The sequence below is a fragment of the Mytilus edulis genome, chromosome 4 (genome assembly GCF_963676685.1).
Source record: "Mytilus edulis chromosome 4, xbMytEdul2.2, whole genome shotgun sequence".
Classification (NCBI taxonomy): Eukaryota; Metazoa; Mollusca; class Bivalvia; order Mytilida; family Mytilidae; genus Mytilus; species Mytilus edulis.
Window position 1 is genome coordinate 95,249,043 of NC_092347.1, and position 17,715 is coordinate 95,266,757.

Sequence of the window (17,715 nt, forward strand, 5' to 3'; positions counted from 1 at the left end):
CTCAGATACCATATATATGTTAAAATAAATGGGCATTATAACATTGAATGCATGAGTCTTTATTTTTAAGTATAATTCTGTCTGCCTGAAGTTCATGGTAAAATTAATGGTAATAGTTTAAATATTGTCTGCAGTTTACAACAATACTTTTTATGTTAGTATATTTATATATGTATTGTACAGTATTGAATTTTGACAACGCTCATTATTAAAATGTTATTAAACCTTTTGACCTTCAATTATTGATTTTCTTATCAAGATGATTAAATCTAGGATTTGACATCCAGTTTAAAAAAAAGACAGGGTCTAAGCTCTATGTTAATCTTTAATGACCCTGAGTCTAGAGTTGTTTTACATAGATTAGATAGATCTTCTATCCACATTAAATCCTATACATTACAAAAGCATGGAGATGACACAAAATACTGCCAAGATTCCTTTAAGACTTGTTTCTGAATCCACTATTTGAATTTCATGTAACATTGTAACACTTTATTCTTGTAGTTTTTCAATGATAAATATTATTTAAGCCAAGTTTTTTTGTTCAGTTGTTATTTGTGATTTTGTTTTTAGGAGGTTTATGCAATTTGTCAAATCACCTATTCCTGTAATTTTGAAGTTTTCTTGGTTTTAAGGAGGCTCGAGGGTCTAAAAATTTCAGAAAAAAATCAAACATTTGTTTTTCATTACAAATTTTATTTATTTCCTTTTGTAGTTGTTACTTTATCATATGGTACAAAAATCATTCAAAACAATCAATTCGTGTTGGCCCCAGATGACTTTCAAAATGTATACATCATTGAAAAAGTTCCAAATTATCTCCCTTTGGTGGAAAAATGCCATTTTTTTGCTCTAAAATTGAAATATCTTTTTCAACTCATCGGTGACCTATCTTTTTTAATATAATTTCCATATAAGCTGTACTTAAACTAAATTATTGTAAAATTTTAGCGATTTCTGTAATAAATTTCTTTTCTTTTATTTCGATATTACCTTTATTTCTCCTATTACTTCAACAGAAAAAAACCACCTTTAAAAAAATGCATGCTTCTTTCGAAGGCAGGTTGTGAGCGCAAATGAACGGTGACCCCAATTTTTTATTTTATTTTTCTATTAACTATATTATAAAGTTCATTTATAGAAAAATATAGAGAAATCCTATATAAATGATTTAGACCCGCGAACCCCCTTAAGTGTAAAAGAAGATATATGGTATAATTGCAATTGAGACACCAGAAGTAAATACCAGTATTAATCAAATGGTTATAAATATTGAGAAGATAAAGTTATAAAGAGAAAGCTGATTACAACTTGTTCTGTTTTGCATCTCTTTCCATCATCAAAATTAGCAAATATCGATTTATCAAAAGTTTTGAAAATAAGGAGTTCTGTTATGAAGGCCAATGGGACAACAATCCACCGAATTTCAAATATATATTAATGTGGATACATGTATAAGCAATAAATGTTTATTTGTGCCAGTTCTAAAGTGGATTCAATGTTAGTTTGTATTGTGGGATCAATTCCACACTGGAGTTCTTAAAATATACACAGCTTTCATGAAGAGAATTTATATTTTGAAGTTAATATACAGATAGTTTGGCTTATAACAAAAGAAATGATAAAAACATATGAAAAATCCCTCTTGCAGTTTTAAAGGACATGTTCAAAAGTTACTTCAAATGGTAATAATATATACCAAACATGCAAAAATACATACATACATCAAAACTCACAGGATAATCAAAGCATTTAAAACTATAAACTCATCAAAGATATGCGTGTGTACAATATGCCTGAATGAAATTTCTTAAAATATCTTGGGATTATGATTGCAATAAATGATTTCCTTTTTCTATGAAATTTCTTTGCTACAAATTTGTTTCTACGAAATAGTCATATTTTACTACAAAATTTTATGTTTATTACATTCAATATTTAACCAATATAAAGATGTAGGTTCTTTTTTGTTATTCAATGTTAAGTATTTCCTTGTTCATAGTAAGATGTAATTTCCGATGACAAGGACAGGAAAATCGTAGAAGATTTCATAGAAAGATTAATGAATTACATGTAGCTGTACAGGAAGCTTTAAAGGGTCCATCTATGCAAGGTATTGTACATCATGTACATTGTGTAGGTCGGGGATTTAAATAACTGAATACTACATACAATTATAATTTGCACTATAAATAGAAATCAAATTAAAAAAATGATCAGGTTGTGTTATTGAGGTTAGCTTTTACGAAAATACCTATGCTGAAAAATATTCAACTAGAATAATTTTATTTTCAGAAACCTGCTCTTTTGACAAAAGATAATTGCCTTAACTTGAAAAAAAAATGGGATGTGTAACATAATGAATGCAATACTGGTAGCTCTATAAGCCTATTTAAAATAGCTGTTGAATTTGGGGATACTGTTAATATATATATTGCTTTGATTCAGTCTTTCTCAACCTTTGAAAAACCTAAGTTCACACAGCTTAGATCATTCTCTTTATCCTTTCTGTGGCCATGTCAAACAATTAATTAATCAAATATCTTTAGGTATTAGATATATAAAATGATGTGTGTATTGCTGTACTTGATAAAAAAAAGGTTTTGAAAAATTATCCTGCAGACAATGATATGGCGCATGATGTATGAATATCCTCTACTTACAAAGTTATGGATAGGGCATCAACCTGCCAATTTACGATGTTTTCAGCTGCTTCTGTCATGAAATTGGAAGTTCATTCATAAGATATGGACCAAATGGAAGAAATATTCTGTATTTTTTTTTTTTTTAGAATTTGTTCCTTACATGAAAAAGGATGTAGAATATGTGTTCCAATAATTATGCAAAGTTTTCAAGGGAAATTATGTTAGGTGAAAAAAAATATATGTTGACCCTTCTACTTACTTTCAATACAAATACCTTTCATTTAGTAATATTTCTGAACTATCAATTCTCTTAGTATCATTCAGTCAGTAGCAAACACTAAAAATATGTGCTTAGAGTTTTATCCCTTTTCGAGTACAAGAGAGCCACCTACACTTTTGTCAGTATTCATGTTTTACAAAATGTGCTATTGAAGTGGGCGTTTAAAGCAAGGTAGGGAAATAGTGGATGCAAGTATTGTGTACTTTATATTATATTATATTGTTTATTCAGTTATTATCTTACAAATAATTGATTTAAGATTGTTGCCTTTTAAGTTATTGGTTAGTAATTGCTCAGCATGAGATGTTAACATTTAAAAGTTGTAACCAGCTGAGTCAGGTGTTAATTGTCATCTTGTTAACAACATTATCTATGTGGTCTTGTGGAGGTTGTGGGTTCGGACATTGGCAGGGTCAAACCAAACATTAAAGTTCTTGTGCTGCCTCTCGCTTAATTACGCGGCATGATGATGCAAGAGCAAGGATGTGTAGGTACAGTCTAAAAAATGTGTGGGTAGAGTCCCATGTCTTTCTTTATTCATTTACTGCATCAACTGGCACGTTAAGATTCATCTAAGCGTGATGTTAAGTACCAAACAAGGTACTGAAACATTAATATAACAAACTCGATCTCGTCCGGATATACGTGTGATATTTGCCGCTGGAGGTTAAACATCAATCCATCATCATCGTCGTTATCAATTACAAAAACTTGCAATTTAACATTAAGCAAGGTCTCAAATAAAATTGAGATTGAAAATGGTGAATGTGTCAAAGAGACAGCAACCCTACCATAGAGAAGACATCAGCAGAAGGTCACCAACAGGTTTTCAACGCGGCGAGAAATTCCCGCACCCGGAGGTGTTCTTCAGCTGGCCCCTAAACAAATATATATACTAGTTCAGTGATAATGAACGCCATACTAAACTCCAAATTGTACACAAGAAACTAAAATTAAAAATAATACAAGACTAACAAAGGCTAGAGGCTCCTGTCTTGGGACAGGCGCAAAATTCGGCGGGGTTAAACATGTTTATGAGATCTCAACCCTCCCCCTATACCTCTAGTCAATGTAGAAAAGTAAACGCATACCAATACGTACATTAAAAATTAAGTTTAAGAGAAGTCCGAGTCTGATGTCAGAAGATGTAACTCAAAGTTGACCAAACTAATAATAGATATCGGGTATATTAGGGAAATAAATGTACAAGTATTTTACCCCCAAAAGGTAACAATATTTGTGAGATGAGAGAACTGTATGTCAAGATTTAGATCGGAAATTTGTTGGTACAATAAGCAGAGATTGCCGTTAACACCAACAAACACTTTTACGATATGACTCAAATCTCTGTCAAAATCCCATTCTTAAGACAGGCACATGTACACTTTAGGGATTAAATTAGTTATTTTAATGCTATATCCATTTTATGTAATGAAGAAATGCACAGAAGAACACGCACTTCAAAACACAAGAAAAATAAATAAATAACTGAATAAAAGTAAGAACAGAAATGCTCAAAGCAATGTCAAAAGTTGTTTCTGTATTTGGTTGGTTTTGTAGGCAATGAATGGAGCGGGCTCCCTCTTAGGCAGTCAGTGAACTCCTCCCCCTTTTACAAATTTACGAAAATTTCTAGTTCAGCCACTGGTTGCCACTTCGAAAGGCCAAATGTTTGTCTATGATTACTTCCCTAATTCAGTAGTTATAGGGCCTAGTTCGGTTTTAACTAATCTCGTTGAGTTATGACTGATTTTTCCTTTATGTCAAGTCTGTGACATTTATATCATAGATTGTGTCGGCGTCGACAGCGTTTATGTCCAGTCTGTGACATGTATATCATAGATTGTGTCGGCGTCGCCAGCCTTTATGTCCAGTCTGTGACATGTATATCATAGATTGTGTCGGCGTCGCCAGCGTTTATGTTCAGTCTGTGACATTTATATCATAGATTGTGTCGGCGTCGCCAGCGTTTATGTTCAGTCTGTGACATTTATATCATAGATTGTGTCGGCGTCGCCAGCGTTTATGTTCAGTCTGTGCCATTTATATCATAGATTGTGTCGGCGTCGCCAGCGTTTATGTTCAGTCTGTGCCATTTATATCATAGATTGTGTCGGCGTCGCCAGCGTTTATGTTCAGTCTGTGACATTTATATCATAGATTGTGTCGGCGTCGCCAGCATTTATGTTAAGTCTGTGCCATTTATATCATAGATTGTGTCGGCGTCGCCAGCGTTTATGTTCAGTCTGTGCCATTTATATCATAGATTGTGTCGGCGTCGCCAGCGTTTATGTTCAGTTTGTGACATTTATATCATAGATTGTGTCGGCGTCGCCAGCATTTATGTTCAGTCTGTGCCATTTATATCATAGATTGTGTCGGCGTCGCCAACGTTTATGTTCAGTCTGTGACATTTATATCATAGATTGTGTCGGCGTCGCCAACATTTATGTCAAGTCTGGGATATTTATATCCAAGATTGTGTCAGCGTCGCCAGCGTTTATGTTCAGTATGTGTTTTAAGTTTTACTGTGCGAATTGCAATGTGATTCAGTATTCTTCATTGGGTAGAGACATACGGTGATGGTTGAGATCTCACAAAACATTTTTAACCCCACCGATTTTTTTGCGCCTGTCCCAAGTCAGGAGCCTTTGGCCCTTGTTAGTTTTGTATGTTTTTTTTAAATTTTAGTTCATTTATATGTTTTTGAGTTTAGAATGACGTGTATTTTCACTAAACTAATACACATTTATATTAAGGGACCAGTTGAGGCCCAACTTCGGTTGCGGGATTACTCGCTTAGTTGAAGATCGTTGAAGACCCATACTGACTGTTGGCTTCTTTTTGGTCGGGTTGTTCTCTCTTTGACTCATTCACCGTTTCCTTCCCCCATTTTAATAAACTAATTACTGAACAAATTGACAATGTCATCGCAAAAAACAAAAAGATAGGAATTTTTTTAATCCTATGAACATGTTCAGAAAACTTTAACTTTAGGATCGTTATAGTGTAGACTCATTCCAAATACTTTCTGCTATACATTAATGATTTAATTTTGAAGGTACAACAATGGCTTTTAGTGACCCAATATTGTAACCTTTTTAGTATGACATATATTTTAACCTCATCTAGTATTGACCACAACATTTTTTTACACCCAGAAGCAACATTTTTTTACACCCAGAAGCAATAATTGCATAAGTGCTAGTATAATTAATAAACACGGCTTTGTTCTTCAAGGTCAAGGATTTTGTGTAAAGAATGAAGCAGCTCTGTAAATGGTGTTTTCAGCCATTCATAAACACAATTTAAAGATTAAACCTAAGCTAAGATTAAATATATTTACACGAAGGTTTAACAGTTTAGATTAAGTGCACAAAAGCTGAACCAGTTGAAATTGTCAAAAATGTTAAAAACGTTTTGTATTGTCTTATTGATAAATCTACATGGCTGACAGCAAGTTACAATAAAACAATCCGTGACAGTCTTTATGATATTATTTTGTTGTTGAGAAATTAAGTTAAACTTTGCAGATCTTTTAGTTTTTATTTCATTTATTCACAACTCATTATACTTGTCTTGTTTTATTGTTCAGCCATTAGTATTAGAAATGCATTACACGTTGAATGAATTGATTACATGCTCAGAACGAGAATATTAACACGTGTCAACAAATGCATTTGATAGGTCCTGCGGGATTTCGGAAAGGAATTTTGGAATACCACCGACAGAAATTAGCCCTTTTTGATAACAGAATACCTACGGACCCCTCATAGTGTTTTTACAAGGGCTCATCACGTGCAGAAGAAGGCATGACACTGTCTACACGAGGAACCGGATCTATCGCCCCAATTCTGTACTTTATATTTACACACCTCGCATAATCATACAGACGTGCCACTTTGGCTAGGATTTTACTACCGGCCAAAAGAAGATCAAAAGTTACCATAAAGCGGTATTAAACTTTTTGATTAGGTAAATTTTATTGGAACCATTTATGTACATCTCGCATTCATGTAGAACATCTGACTTCGCCCCCTTAGTTTTGGTAAGTCAATTACATATGGCATGCAGTTGTATAAATTTTGGCATTAGTGCATCTCATTTTAGAGAAATGTGACCCTGTCCCATCAGTCATGGTCTATTGGTTTTGAAACTTTTGCATAGCTTTCATGTTAAAGTTTGTGATTTGGTCAATTAAAGGTGAACCACTCATATTAAATGAATGAGATGTATGCACAGTAGCCTTCTTGTTTTCAATGTACTTGTACATTCAGTCAACGTTCCTTGATTTGAAATGTTAAACTATTGCCATTTTAATTTCAACAATTATATTTAACTATCAAAATTGCATACAGGCAAGACATATCTCTGTGTCCACAGTAAAGTAATCTTTAAGGTGCAGTCAAGGTAAAACTTTGAAAACATTCCACATGAAAGTCACAATTTGGGATATTTTACGTCCATTTAACAGGTTTGGTATTCTCACCATATTAATTAATTTACACCTGCTCCACGAAGCTGTTACTATCGTGTATGAATTCAATTGCTTTTCGCTGTTTTTTTCACAAATTTTTAATGTCTATTATCACACATTCTGTTCTGACGCACGTTCAAGGATTAATTAAGGGTGGCATTGGTAAGTTTCATTCACGTATACATATTGATGATTTCTATACGTTTTTGATGGATTTCACTGCAATTTTCATAAATAAAAATGATCTATTAATCCGTCTAAAGAAGACTGTTTGTACATTTCCCTGATCAATTGTCAAAGTATTATAAGGAATATTTCACACAGACTGAAAATCCCCTTAAAACGAGGAGGTATGATTAGATCCAGTATATGCATGGCCTTCAAAATTACAAAATAATAGTCAAATTTGGTGGTCTTGTAACTGTATTACTATAGCCTGTCAACACTGAGACTGGGAGATCGAATTTAATCTCTATTGACTAGGAATGTTAGTTTTCCTACCGAATTTCGGTGAATCTCTACAGGCTTTCACCAATAAAATATGACCGCAACGAAATAACACAACGGTGCTGAAAGTGGCGTTAAACACCAACAAATCAATCAAAGATTTTCAAACATGTTTCGTTTATTGATAAACTACTAGGCTGATATAATGCGAACCCTTTATTGATAAGGTCCAACCTGTGAAAGGCAGAAGATACCAAACGAAACTTATTAGTCGAAAGCAGACTGGTAAGGCCGTGACAAAAAGCAAAAAACGACCAAAAGTCAGACAACTGTCTACATAACTAAAGACTAAGCCACATACTTTAGCAGTCGAAGTCATTACTTTATATGGTTTAGTTCTTGTCTTTTCAATATATATTTGAATCTGAATTAGACTTTTATCAATTGACAAAGAATGATTTTGTACATTTTTGTTTTTGTTAGAAAAACCAACAACAAACAAAAGGAATGGAAACAGGGTTGATACGTTAATATAAAAAAAAATGTGGTATGATTGCCAATGAGACAACTCTCCACAAGAGACCAAAATGACACCGAAATTAAAAACTATAGGTCACCGTACTGACTTCAACAATGAGCAAAACCCATACCGGTTAGTCAGCTATAAAAGTCTTTTCCATGTTAGTAAATATTTTGCATCAGAAGAATACAGTAATTAGTACCTGAAAGTCAATTTTACGTTATTATATTTGTGAACTATTTTTGTGATATTTCACAGTGCTAGCGAACTTTAAAGCCTAGAGTATTATCATTGAAATATACACTTTTCAAAGGCGCATATGTCAACTCATCTATCGTTACACAAAGCACTGACAAATTAAAAAAGTACATAACTTTAAGAAAACTGTTGACTTTGGAGATTATATGAAAAATGTAAATATTGGTACAATGCTGTCTAAATTTGGCTTATTTGAAAATGAACTGATAAAATGAAGTATAATTTCGTTTCAAGTTCTTACATATTCCATTCGAGTTGTACGTCAGTTTACAAAGGGAATTTTAAGTACCTGATGACGGGGAAATGTTCGTATAACTTACCATTCTGAGACGCTATTCAAAAAGATATCAAGACAAATTGCTCCTTCAAATATAATTTTATTGGGATGTAAAAACATTGACCACAGCGCATAAGCGCAGAAGCGCGGCATTCTAAGAATATGCGCACTATCAACACTTTTACAACCGGCCTGTAATATTCTATAAAAAAAAAAAAACATTCGATTTATATAATTACATTTTATTGCTATAAGCATATATTTAGGAGATACATCAAGTTTTTGGTTTATTTTTCCATGAATTGTTTCAATATTGTCACACGCATTGATAGCTGTTATATTTTATACGGAAATGAAATTTGAAATTGGAGTGCTTCACGATGGCAGTTAGCCAATCAAAATAACGTATTTCAATGAAACGTACATGTAACGTAATTATTTGTGTATAACAAATAGCTCTCAAAGGCCTTCATTTCCGGACACAAAAGGGTTAATGTGATCGTTCTTAATGACTTGACATCTATATAATATGTAGTCCGTCATAACAAAAGTAAAAATGTGAAACCATTTGACCTATTTTGACCAAATTTGACCACAGTATATAGATCTATATAATTATCTAATGCCTTGTAAAGCACTGTTTTCCTGTAGATTAACATGACTGACCATTTTTACTAGAACTAGAAACATATAACTCCTGCCGATTTCAAACTTTTGGTAACAACAATATGGATAGCACCTTTTTAAATGTTGATGACCATCAACACCTTTAACTATTACAATCCATGTTACTTAAACAGAAATTAAGAAGGTCTATAAAGGTCTAAATTATGACCCCCCTCCCCCGGCCCAATATTTCAGCTTGATATCTTCAAACACTCATGTGAACTGTTTTAATGGGGGTTTAATCGACTGTATTAATATATTTGGAACACACACATTTTGAAGACGAAAATGATATTTGATCAGGTGACGAACCGTTTATATTTCTATGGAATTATTCTAGTATTGCTGTCGAATACTAGATATACCAGTGAATGTTAAGTGAGGGACACACACTTAGTCTTATATTGCTGCAATTTGTCTCATATTAAATTTCTTGTTTTACTCGAGTGCAAATAGGAATATGATGATTGTTTGATTGATATAAAAAAAAAAGAAGATGTAGTATGATTGCCAATGAGACAACTCTTCACAAAAGATCAAATGACACAAACATTTACCGCGATAGGTCAGTACACGGCCTTCAACAATGAGTTAAACCCATAACGCATAGTTAGCTATAAAAGGCCCTGAAATTACAAATGCTATACCAATTCAAACGAGAAAACCAACGGCTTTATTAATGTGTGATTTTCATCCAGTGGAAAATAGTACATTTATACTCTAGATGTTATGTCCAGTGACAAATAGACATGCATACTCTAGATGTTATGTCCAGTGATAAATAGTACATGCATACTCTAGATGTTATGTCCAGTGACACATAGTACATGCATACTCTAGATGTTATGTCTCCGTCATGGGATGGCAACCAAACAAAGCAAAAATCCTAAAGAAAATAAAGAGGTCACTCGATAGCCTTCCACAATAAGGAAAAAGAATCAATGCATTGATCGAATTAACTGGAAAATAAAACAAATTATCACCGAAATATTTTTAATTACAAAAGATAAGCATATGCGTTGTATTGAATGCCACGTTAAACAGTATAGCTACAAGTCGAATTCAGGGTGAAAAATGAGTTGTTCTTAGATTTGTGGAAAATTAAATACATACTATATTAGGTGCTTAATTGTTTTGGACTTAGGAGTCGGACTTTGACATTGACGATTTTCATTTAACTATTAAAAATCAGTAATAACGAAGGTTAGTCAATCATATCCCATAAATATTTCTGGTGTTATACAGACGTGGTCTAGCGACAAAGTTTGATGGAGCAAAATATACATCGATTACAACATAAACGATTAAAAGGCGCTGTAACTTTTAGATTTTATTATATGGGAAATAAAAATATTCTATTCTATTATAGGCCATTTACGTATCTATATAAGAAATTTGTAAAGTTACTTAGTGCATTCTTTATTTCGCAAACGTGTTATTCAAATCAAAACTAATTTTAGAACTTTTAACATTTGTAAATATATATTTATGATAACGTTTTGTTGATACAAAAGTATTTATATGATCGAATTGTATTGACTACAACTATACTAGTCTACTATAGATTAAAGCTATAAAACTTGTATGTAACTATATTGATATGAGTAATGTACACATAAAATGTATATTGGCCAAACTAAGAAATGCAGATCGTTAAAACCTCTTAAAACACTTTCTAGAAGGAACGAACATGCATTTTTGCAAATCAGGGTGTATAACTATTAAGAAGATCTAGACGTGGTGTCCCCATATGATCTACACAACCAATTAACATTATATTTTGTTAGACTCGCTGTAAATATTTGTGAGAGACATCACCATTGTTGCTGGAGGGCTGTAATAACATTCTTTGATTGTGGATGATCATACAATTATACCACCAGTGACAGATAGACTTAACCAGTCGTATTAATGCTCTACTTGACGGCAATATTTGTAAATAGAAACAGAATACATTAGCGTATTCATTTACTGTATTTTTAGCTGAAATGGTTTCTGTTGTTTTTTAGCATAAGGAAATGATCAAATCGCTGTAAATATAATCAGATTGTAACTATTTCTGTACATTGTATCACATGTTTATAGATGAGAAATCGTTAACCATGCTGTATATGGATACGACTTAGTAATTTATCTGTTAGAAGTCGAGTGATAATGTTTTCACAAATAAGTGAATTCCTATGTGCAACATATTACATTACAGGATCATTACAGATCATACACTATATATGACAAATACAGACATTTAAATCTGGAGGTCTATTTTGTCGAAATAATAATAGTTCTACGCTATATAGTCCACTTCTATAGTTCAAAGAGCTTCTTCGTCAATTATACTGTTCACTTTGTAGATATTAATTAAATGATATTTCAGGTATAACTTGATTTATTTTTATTTTTATATGATATGATAGATCAATCGTCAGAAGATAAAGATGGGACAGTGTAAAAGCCATAACTACAACGGTCTACAGGTCAACACACAGAAATTAAACAATAATGTGTCCAAATTACACGGATGTCCCATGAAAATCACAGGGAACATGTTCACTAAGTTTCAAGTTGATTGGACTTCAACTTCATCAAAAACTACCTCGACCAAAAACTTTAACCTGAAGCGGGATAGACAGACGGACGAACAGACGAACGAAAGAACGAACGAAGAACGGACAAACAAACAGACGGACGCACAGACCAGAAAACATAATGCCCATAAATGGAGCATAAAAATAAGAAATAAGAACAATAACGAAACAAAAACGGGTCACTGGTAAAAATGTTTTAAATCATTTCACGATATAAGCTATTGAGAGAACATAAAATCACGAAATGTTGTTCAATTTCTACCAGTTCAAGTTTCAAACGCTGATATACGAAAATTTTCAACTAAATATTGTACCATCTGAAATGGTGTATTGCGAAGTAATATGACGGAATCGCTGTTTACTGGGTTACTCATATAAGTATGGATGAACAATTTATTTAGCAAGTCGGTTTGATGTTCGTCTACCAGAAAAGTATGTTTTTATAATGCAGTTTTCATTTCACAGAAATTAAAGTGACCGAACCTCAAGCATTGTAAATACGTGCATTATTGAATGTAATAAAAACATGAAAGCAAAAGAGATTATTAAGTGAAGTACACTCAAATGAAGTTCGTTTTGTTTGATTCCAAGACAAAGTGTATGGACTTTTATATATTGTTATAACTTGTGTGTTGAAATTAAAAGATGTCTGTCAGTTTTCTGTGTCGTTGGATATCCATCTCATTGACGTAAATCCAGTACATGTCCTTCTATGATAGAAAAAAATATACTAACTTCTAGTTAGAAGCTTTACAGTTGGTTTATTATAGGTGTTTCCGACGTCTAATGGGCTAAGGAAAAACAGCTAACGACAATTCGTTACGAATCAAAATTTTGGAAATAAGAATTCAAAAAGAGTGAACCAAACTTGAAGCAGCTAGTTCTTTGTCGAAAAAATAGATTCTAGTCAAAATCAAGACTTTCAGAAATTCACATCACCAAGCTGAAGAGCTGTGAAAAAAATCTATGCAGAATAAAACTACCTGAACTGAATATTGTTATAATTTGTTCAATTATACGCTATTTGACGCGTGATCTTTTGAGACCGATGTCGTCACGAGATCAATGTACTATTAATAACTTGGCATTAAAAGAAAAAATGTCCAATTAAAGCAATTATATCTATCATATATTGTTTAACAATGCTTTCGTTGGAATTGAGCGCATTATCAAGTTTTATGCCCTATGAACATATATATAATTTGAAAATTGTGTAAATTTTGTAGCCTTCTAAACAATTGATGCATTTGAGCAGAAATAATATCTTCTATAACAGAGTAACCGATGTAGTTTAAAATTGACTTAAGTACTAAAATGTTGTTTGATAATTGTTGAGAAAGGAAAATTTACAACCAATTAAATATTGTTCTAATAAAAACTGAAATTTGACATTTTTTATTAGTTATACGTTGAATAAAAAGCAATTAGTTACTACACACAAATTTTGTCGAACTATTAAAGTAACAATAATTGGGTATTAGTAGTTCAATCATACATATGAATAAAAAGTAATGTAAATCTATTTAAATTTTTATGCTATAAGGGAAGTAATTCAACTTGAATATTTTGAAAATATTTTAAAAGTGATAGGATTATTCCCCTTAGTTTATACACTGGAGTTATTGCATTGATTGTCCTAAATTTTTCGAGAGAAAAAAGGAGAAGAAGAAGTGGCATTTAAGCTTTATGGAAAATGCAAAATGTTGACATAGAAAAGGAAAAATTTAGAAATCATTTAGTTTCACAGAGACTATTAACTACATGTAAAATCATTCAATAAATAGATAGTTTCACTAGATATAGGTGTCAGACCACCAATTAAAAATCCATATCTGTTCAACCAATTTTTGCAATTTTCTCAGCTTTCTAAGTATTTTACCTTAAGTTTAACTTCAAGGAAACCAGGTATATCCTGAATTGTACATGTATCACCTTTCTACATGTCAATTTTCAACCAATGTTTAAAGTCTTATAAGAAATTTCTGATCTTGAAAACACAGGTACTACCAAAATAACTCCCGGTTTTCAAGAAATCTTAAATTAGTGTACTATGTAGCGCATTAATCCTTAATTTTTAATGCAAATTCATAGACAAGTGAATAAGTTGGCTCAAAATGGTCTAAATATATCTCCCTTTCACCAACAGTTTCATTTCTGCAAATTTGTTGGTGAGTTTAAGTAAACAATGTCATCAAATGCACCATTCTTGTCCGAATAGGCCTATTTTCACATACGTTCTAAATTGTAGGGAGTAATTGGTGGTTTGACGACTATAGGAAGATGTGATATGAGTGCCAGTGATACAACTCTCAATCCAAGTAACAATTTATAAAAGGAAACCATATTCTTGGTCAAGGTACGAGTGCCAATGAGACAATTTTTCACCCATGTCACAATTTGTAAAGTGTAAACCATAATAAACCAGAGTACGACCTACAATAAGGAACATAGACCCACACCGAACAACAAGCTATAAAGGGCCCCAAAAATTACCAGTGTAAAACCATTCAAACGTGAAACAAACCGTCTAATCTATATAAAAACGAGAAACGAGAAACACGTATGAACTACATAAACAGACGACAACCACTGTACATCAGATTCCCGACTTAGTACAGGTTCAAACATTTGCAGCGGGATTACACGTTTTAATGGTACCAAACCTTCTCCCGTTTATGAAACAATAGTATAACATCACAACATAAAAAGACACACTATAAAATATCAATTGGAAGACTCAACTCAATCAAAATACGCAAATTAACACACAATGAACGAATGTATTTGATCTGTGATGCTTGAATACAATTACATATTTTTAAGCATGTCTAAGAAATAATCATACACACTTTAAAAAGAACCACACAAAACAAACAAAACAAAAACCCACACTACAGCGCAGTGGAACGACTATTTCAAGACAAAAACCCACACTACATCGCACTGGAGCGACTATTTCAAGACAAAAACCCACACTACATCGCACAGGAGCGACTATTTCAAGACAAAAACCCACACTACAGCGCAGTGGAGCGACTATTTCAAGACAAAAACCCACACTACAGCGCAGTGGAGCGACTATTTCAAGACAATGAAATACCGTAGTGACCTGCAAAAGGTTCCAACAATTTCAACACGTTTATACAGAGAACGACCGAAGAATACAAACGAATCAAATAATTTGGTAATTAAAATCTGCATAAATACTACAAGCCGATGAAAGGAAAAATATGATATATACATAAGCTGTCCTGATTCCCGACATTGAACTGGAAAATGAACTTATGGCTGGATTCAATTACTTTATACAGTACTCAACCTTCCCCTTTTGACTAACAGTGTTGCTATAATTAAATTAGACTATATTTTCTACTGTACCTGGCACTTGGAATTCCATGTTATAGTCCATCCTCAGGGAAGGTTTAGATCCTAAAAAAAAGGATAGAGTAAATTTTGATTTCATTAAAATCAACAAAAGTCTTATTTCTGAATAAATAAAAAATGCTATTTTAAACCCTTGATATATTTTTCTGCTTTTAATTTGTAACTTTATAAGTAAATATCAAGTGGGGTGGTCTTTTGATTTGAGGCTTTTTTTCTAGGTATATTTTAATTAATAGACTGTCATAACTTGTAAAAAATCAGGGTGTTAGTTTTCTCTTCAGAATTGTTTCATTTTTTGTCACCTATTGGGCCTTTTATTTGTATAGTTCATAATCCCATGAGTTAAATGAACACGGATTAGCTCAATAGGACACACTGTTACTCAAAAATGCATGAACAGATCTAGAAAAACGTCAACCTCATAAGTACAATATTTAAGAGTTTGTGGTATGAGTGCCAATGAAACAACCCTCCATTCCAAGTCATAATTTGTAAAACTAAAGCATAAATTACGGTCTTTAACACAGAGCATTGGCTCACACCGAACAGCAAGCTATCAAGGGTCCAAAAATGACTAGTGTAAAACCATTCAAACAGGAAAATGTTTAGAAAGCGCCTTTATCTGAGTTAAAAAAAAAGTTTGAAATAATGGCAATAATTGCATTTTGAAATAAGATCTATAGTTTGTACTGATGGTTATAATTACATTTTGAAATAAGATCTATAGTTTGTACTGATGGCAATAATAACATTTTAAAATAAGATTTATAACATAGACATACAGACATGTAAGAAAAATAGAACTAAACCAACTCCAGCAGCCATAAGAATTTTCAACAGAATAACGTGTAATTATAAACTGATTCCAATTATGGCTAAGACATAACGCACTCTTACTTTTTTCTTAATAATGATTCATAAATTATTTATAATATTATTTAGAAACGCTTTATCGTGACACCGGTGTGTATTGCATAAAGTTTTTTTTACAAATCTGCAATTTGAAAAATAGAGTTATCGCGCTTATTCTTGAAATCTTCCTACAAATCTTACATAAAAGTAAATGATTAATGAGTGCAAATGTAGAAACTGAATCAAATGAACTTAGAAAAAATCACAATCACGAAACAAAGCAGATTACAAATTTTGATTAATTTCGGTCATAAATAAAAACGATGATATAACGTCTATGTCTATATGTACATGTTCTGCATTAAAGAAGATTTACATACTTAACATAAAAGATGATTTTCATATTCTACATTAAAAATGATTTACATACTCTACATTGAAGATGATTTTCATATTCTGCATTAAAAGAATTCTTTAGTATTTGGAGATATATCTCATGTTTACGAGGCGTACTTGTAGAAAATTTATATTGAGTGAACGTCAAATTCAAAAAGCAGCTAGGCGAAGGAGATAAAAAATCTCCGAGAAGGGTAAACCAGGCATTTTTTCTTAGATGCATGATTTTTTTATTATTAGTTTTTAGTGGCTTTGAACAAGCTGCCAGTAAGTGCTAGTACTGTCAGATCTGTACTAAGTGTCTTTTTGTTGTGTGAACATACAAGTACTCGGCCACGTTCACTCTGTGTTTTTGTTAGATGTATTTATATTTTTATCCATCTGATGAGTTAAGCCCTTTTCAACTGATTTTTATAGTTCGTTTTTATGTTAGACTGTTACACCACTGTCGTAGGTTAGAGGGAGGGTTAGGATCCCGCTATCATGTTCAACCCCGCCACATCCTGTATATATGTGCCTGTCCTCATTCAGGAGCCTGTAATTCAATAGACTGGTTGTCGTTTGTTGATGTGTTATATATTTGTTTTTCATTCATTTTTGGTACATAAATTAGGTCGTTAGTATTCTCGTTTGAATAGTTTTACAATTGTATTTTGGGCCTTTTATAGCTGACTATACGGTATGGACTTTGGTTTAAACAATATTTTATTTCAAAAAGTGCACAAAATATAATTATACAATATAAATACAGGGATTCGGAAACAAGAAAAACTTATATAAATCCGTCTCCTTTAGATGGGCTTTGCACATTGTTGAAGCCGTACGGTGAACTGTAGTTGTTAATTTCATGTCATTTGGTCCCTTGTGGAGAGTTGTCTCATTGGCAGTCATACCACACCTTCTTTATTTATATAGGAGAACTCTCCTT